This window comes from Balaenoptera ricei, chromosome 1 (assembly GCF_028023285.1).
Source record: "Balaenoptera ricei isolate mBalRic1 chromosome 1, mBalRic1.hap2, whole genome shotgun sequence".
NCBI lineage: Eukaryota > Metazoa > Chordata > Mammalia > Artiodactyla > Balaenopteridae > Balaenoptera > Balaenoptera ricei.
This window is the reverse complement of record NC_082639.1, coordinates 28,315,729-28,321,694: the sequence shown is the minus strand read 5'-3', so window position 1 is coordinate 28,321,694 and position 5,966 is coordinate 28,315,729. Positions and strand designations below refer to the sequence as shown.

Here is a 5,966-nt window from a genome sequence, read left to right as displayed (position 1 = left end):
TTGCTTCCTGAAAGGCATTCCCCATGATGAGAGATATTCAAATGCAAATGAGCAACTCATAAAATTACAGGATAATGAGATATAACTTTTGTGTGTCACTTTAACTTTTATATGTTACTTGGTAGATGTTTTGAAACTAAGAAGTTTCCTTATCCATCACATTTTGCTGAAAACTCTCTGTGAAATTGCTAGAAGTTTCCATGCTGGTCTTTGCTTACTCTTTTTCAACTTTAATTTCACTTTTGGGTAGGAAAGAGGAGAGAAAGCCAAAAAAAAAAAAATAATAAGTGTTATCTTAGCCAGAATTTAAAAGACGCGTCAGACCCTTCAGTTCCATGTTAAGAACAAGAAGGATTTAAAAAGAGAAGCCAAGAAAAGATAGTTCCAGGGAATTTGGGTACATACAAGGTCTAGTCATTTCCTTCTAATAAAATTTGGCAGCTTAAAATGGAGTTGCTAAATTTGAAGTGGAAATGGAGAAGCCATACGCCTGTTCACCCAGCTTCCCCCTTGCACTCATTGTTCTCCTTCTTTCATGCCCCCACTGTTAGAGAAATGTTCTGTTTCTCAGAATACAGTTTAAAGCCATTGATTTCCTCCACATTTTAAAGACGGAGCCACTGAGGCCCAGAGATAAGATATGACTTGCTTGAGATCACACAAAGGATTAGGAACAACATTAGGACTGGAATAGACAGCCTAGGGCTGTTTCCTATATCACACTGTTTCTAGAGGTATTGGGAGTGTGTTGGGTCTTGAACAGTAGGCAGGATTTATGCATTCCAGATAATATACAAGCATACCATGAATGTTCAGAGCAATCATCCATGTGGGGGAAGGAGAGAAGAGAAAACCACCACTTAGTGAGCACTGCAAGGTTAAGTGTTTTTTTTAAGTGACAGTCCAATGTCATTCAGCAGAGAAGCCAAGTCAGAATTCAAAGCCTTTTTCTTTCTAGCTTATGCAAATATATCATAAACAGGAGGTTGCAGATTGGTGGTTTTGCAGACAAATTTTTCCCACAGTCGTGTATTTGGTTTGCACCATGTACAGTTTAGTCAGGTTACTTGCTCTGTGTCTCAGTTTCCTCATCTGTAAAATAGGTTTTTGGGATAATTAGTTAATACCTCTAAGTCTCTTAGAACACTTTTGGTTCCTAACAGCAAAAGAGCATATTATTTTATATATTTTTATAATTTTTAAATTAAGATATTGATTATATGCCAACATTTAAAAAGGGATATTTCACGTACTAATCCAATTTTCTGACTTCTCTTTAAAAAATGTAGAATATAATGGTGTAATATTTTGTGAATATCAAACTGATTCATTTTAATTTTCTTCTTTAAATTATGTTCCATTATAGACTATTGTCTGAAGTGTAGCTCTGAGACTTATTTCCCTAATCAGGAGAGACTAGAATAGGCTTAGCGGAGAGAAAAAGAATTTGCTAAATTTCCTTAATTCTGTTTAACCTATGAAGTTCACATCATAAGAATCTCATATTCTCCCACATTCCAGAGGAGATACTCCTTCCATCTAGGACAGCTCTGCCATGAACCTGTGACATAGGGAAGTAAAAGAAAAGCCTGACTCTTAATTAAAAGGTAGAGGGAAGAAGGAAGAGAGAGATAAGAGAGGCAACGATTGAGAGACACATGCCTCTGTCTTCCCACAAAATTCCATATACAAAATTAGATACAGGGTTTTGGAAGGAGCTCTGCAAGTGAGGGGCCCTCAGCTCCAGTGTGATATGGAATGTATCCAGAAGTTCCCAAACACCCTGTGGAGGAATAGGGAAGGTAGCCAAGAGAACTGGCTGGCAAGAACAGGGGGAGGTAGCTTTGAAAATCGGGCTGGGAACAAAAAGTAGTAATAGCCAGATCTCAGGAAGAACTGTGGTTTGCCCCCATGTTCTCAGCAAGCTTAGCAAGGCCAAGCTACAGGATATACTGCTCGCGATGAACAGGTTGTTGAGCATCCAGAGAAGTCAGAGAATAGTACAAGGACACAAAATGGATCCAAGGTCTCAGGCTTCCTCAGCAATATAACGCTTCCTACACGCCGACAACGCTATCTTAGGGACATGTGCAGAAGTAGAGAGAAGTTGTAGGAAATACTTGGTGTTTCTTCCCAAAAGAGGTTATTACCTAAAGGAATTTCATCCGTCAGATTCAAATATGACTTAAACAAAATTACACGCTTAGATATATTAGATAAATTCTGAGAATGTTAAGAAGAAAGTAAAACAGGGTGCTGGGATAAAAAGTGACTAGAGTAGAACTACTTTAGTTATTTAGTTTCTGAACAACTTCTAAACCTTGGTTGTGGGAACATGAACAAGTACAATAGAAGGGGAGTTGGGCACCCTTCTTGTGGACTGCCACTTGTAGAGGGACACCTTCCTTCTTTCCCTGCTACCTGGTGGGACAGTTTCAAGTATTCCACAATTATAAGGCTTGTAGAAGATCTTAATTTTCCTCCTCTCTATCCCCTGCCCTCACTGGAATACGAGGAGGAACAGTAATGTCTTGCTGTCTGTCTCTGGCTGCTCCCTTGGGTTTCTTGATGCCATAGGAACCTGTCTTCCCAGATAGAAATGATCTACCCTGTATAGACTCTTATGTGCCCTTGCTGGGAACTGGGACATAGTCAATTGATTCAAGGCTCATAAGAGAACAGATTTTTACATTATACAAAATAGGGGTTCTCTGTCAGACACTGAGTGACCTTGGGCCAGTCACCTTACTTTTATGGGCCTCAATGTTATAATGTAAGGTGATTAGATTAGTTCAGGTAGGGTCTCACTGGCAGCTCCAATTACTTGGTAATGACAGCTGGGGGCATTATGCAGAAAACATCTGTTGGGCCACATTTAGGTTCAGTAATTGATTAGTGATGTCTGCCACAGATGAGACAGGGTGCAGGGGAGCTACATTGCCCATCACATATGCCATCCCTAAGTTAAATGCTCTACTAATTATTCCTAATTCTAGATTTCTTTGATTCTATAAACTCATGTGACTGCTGTTGAGATAAAGCAATTTAATCTCACTGTTTTAAGTATTTGCTGTTGTGTCAGTGGGAATGGAGAGAAGGAATGGAAAAAAGTTGATCCTCCAATTTGACACTGCCCTTTGCGTAATGAAGACTCAGAAATCTGGTCTATAGCTTTTCTTTGAAACAAAGCCTTTTAATTAGCTGAAGAAGAAAAACAAAACCTGGAGAAGAAGGATTCTTTTGTTAAAGGATAATCCCTGTTTTTCTTGTCCTAAAATGGAGAAAATACTGCTTATCTCCTTTTCACACACCAGGCCATTGTGCAGAAAATTCTGACTTAAAGAATGACCTTCAAATATTATTTTTTTTTAATTAAATTAAAAAACAATTTAAAGATTCTCATTCTGAAATGAAGACAATGGAAAAACTAAAATTAAGCAAGTAATAAAATATATTTCTGTTCCTTTTTGAAGGAATAAAAAATAATAGTAAAAAGGACCATGGAAACTTTTCAGCTTCAAGGACTTGTGTGCCTGAGGAGAGTGGTTCAGAGGACTGAACACATAAATATAAATATAATTAACATCTATCTACCAAAAATGTTAGGAAAGAGGGTGACTATTCAGTTTAACTGATAGTTAATATGTATGTTGTGCATGAATTAATTTTCAAAAATTTAGAATATGAGAGTATAATTCACATAAAAAACTATTCAGACTAGAATTTAATCTTGCTTTGGTGGTTTGAAGACATTCCAAGATTTTGCAGTGCTGCTGGGTCAAACATACTAACTCTCTAACACAAGGTATGGGGGGTTGGGCTGACTCATTCCTGACTTACATCTTGACATACATTGGAGAAATAAGGGACATTTTGTTTGTCATTTTTCAAAAAAGTAGCATTCAGGAAATAGAGGAAAAATTGTTACTGATTTGAAGTTATTTGGATTCCTTATGACAAGTTTACTGTACCTTTTATTAACAGAATGTCCACATTTTCAATTCAATTTTTTCAGAAGTGTCCTTTATACAAATCTCCTATCACAGATACTGAGAAGGGTATAACGCCTAAACAATGAGTGCACATTATATTGTCTTCATGTGAACAAGATATTTTCCCCATTTCCCTTCACAAAAAGTGACCCACTAAGGCATGAATGTACTCCAGGTGTGTGAGAGAGGCTCAGAGACTGGAGCAGAGTCAGCTTAACAGGGCCTGGAAGATGGGAAATTTCCCTGGTGGAATTTCATCCACCACATAATTCATTGGCTGCCTCTATTGATATCTTCAGTCCAGACCTTTCACTGAGCTCTAGAACCTCATATCCACTGCATGATGATTTAACATAATTTACTTATTTGTAAGCCTGGCACATACCAGAAATTAGGCACGTTATTAGGCACATTATCTTATAAATAAGATAATGACTGATACGGACATATAATTAGACAATTAAACTGGGTGGTAAGAGAGAAGTGAGCCCAGTATGGTAAGGAGCACAGAGGAAGGGTACCCAAGCTTTGTAGGCTCCAGTTATTACAAGTATGTTTCAACTTGAGCTCATTAACTTTGTCCCCACCCAAACTTATACTTCAAGAAACTAAAAGCAGATGAAATGCAAACTATGGGGACCTGACATGACTTGTGAGAACCTAAAAATCCCTTCAAGGCAACACTATACTATATGGGGAATTGTGGGTCAAGAGAGTTCTTTTTAAGATGGGAAACATTAAAGCATATTAAAAACAGTAAAGCATCACCAAACATATTAGAAAGGTCAAATGGACAACACAACATCAAAGACCTCTGCCTCCAAGTTGGCACAAGCTATGGAGACAAGGCTGAAAGAGCGGATAAAGGCCAGGAAGTGGATGATGAGGTGGGTCAAAAAGAGGAAATCATGCATCATGGGGTCAAGCCATCTTTAGAAGCCAGTGCTCCATCCAACATTTAATCTTTGGGAAATGCATTCTGTAGAGTTGTCATAGTTATTGGTTTCTTTCTGTGAAAGAAGGCAAATATCACTGTACTGCTGCTTGTATAAACCTTGTTCTTCAGATCATAGCAGAGGGGGTAAAATTCAGGACTAACAAGGATATATTAAAGGTGAGCATATTTAACGCTGATGAGTTAGATATTTTGAAATTTCAGAAAGAAAAGATCAATGACATAGCCTAGCAAGTGGCAATAATTGTTGTAGGCTAGCTGAATAATCATGAGATATTTTTATTTTCTACTATAACAATAACGATAACATTGCTTTCAATAATATGAAAATTATTTTTCAAAAGGAAAGTTCCAAAGGCTTATATTTTTTAAATATTTTTATTTATTTATTTGGCTGCACCAGGTCTTAGTTGTGGCACGTGGGATCTTCACTGCGGCATGCAGGATCTTTAATCGCAGCACATGGGATCTTTTAGTTGAGGCATGTGGACTCATAGTTGTGGCATGTGGACTCTTTGTTGTGGCATGCAGACTTCTTAGTTGCAGCATGCGGACTCTTAATTGCAGCATGCAGACTCTTATCTGTGGCTTGCATGCAAGATCTGGTTCCCCAACCAGGGATCGAACCCAGGCCCCCTGCATTAGGAGCACAGAGTCTTACCCACTGGACCACTAGGGAAGTCCAACTCAATGGGTTTTATAAATTGTGGGTTTTATAAATTTTATATTTTATAATAATATAAAATTTACCACTTTACCATTTTAAGTGTACAAATGGTATTAAGTACATTCGCATTGTTCTGCAACCATCACAACTGTCCAATTCAGGAATTCTTTTCATCTTGCAAAACTGAAACTCTGTACCTAGTAAACAATAATGCGCAATTGCTTGATGAATTTTTAAAACATCAAACCAGCTCTCAGGTCAGTAAATAAAATACTACCAGCCTCCTTAAAGCCCTTCTAACTCTCTCCTTTTAGTAACTAAACTCACACACAAGGGGGTGATTTTTAGCTGG

General features: G+C 37.8%; 1 non-coding gene across 1 annotated transcript; it reads right to left on the bottom strand.

The window, feature by feature from the left end:
* Positions 1-5,553: 5,553 nt before the first annotated feature.
* On the bottom strand, positions 5,554-5,626 carry TRNAR-CCU (transfer RNA arginine (anticodon CCU)). The gene has a single exon. It is a non-coding gene; the product is annotated as a tRNA-Arg (tRNA).
* Between the last annotated feature and the right edge of the window lie 340 nt (positions 5,627-5,966).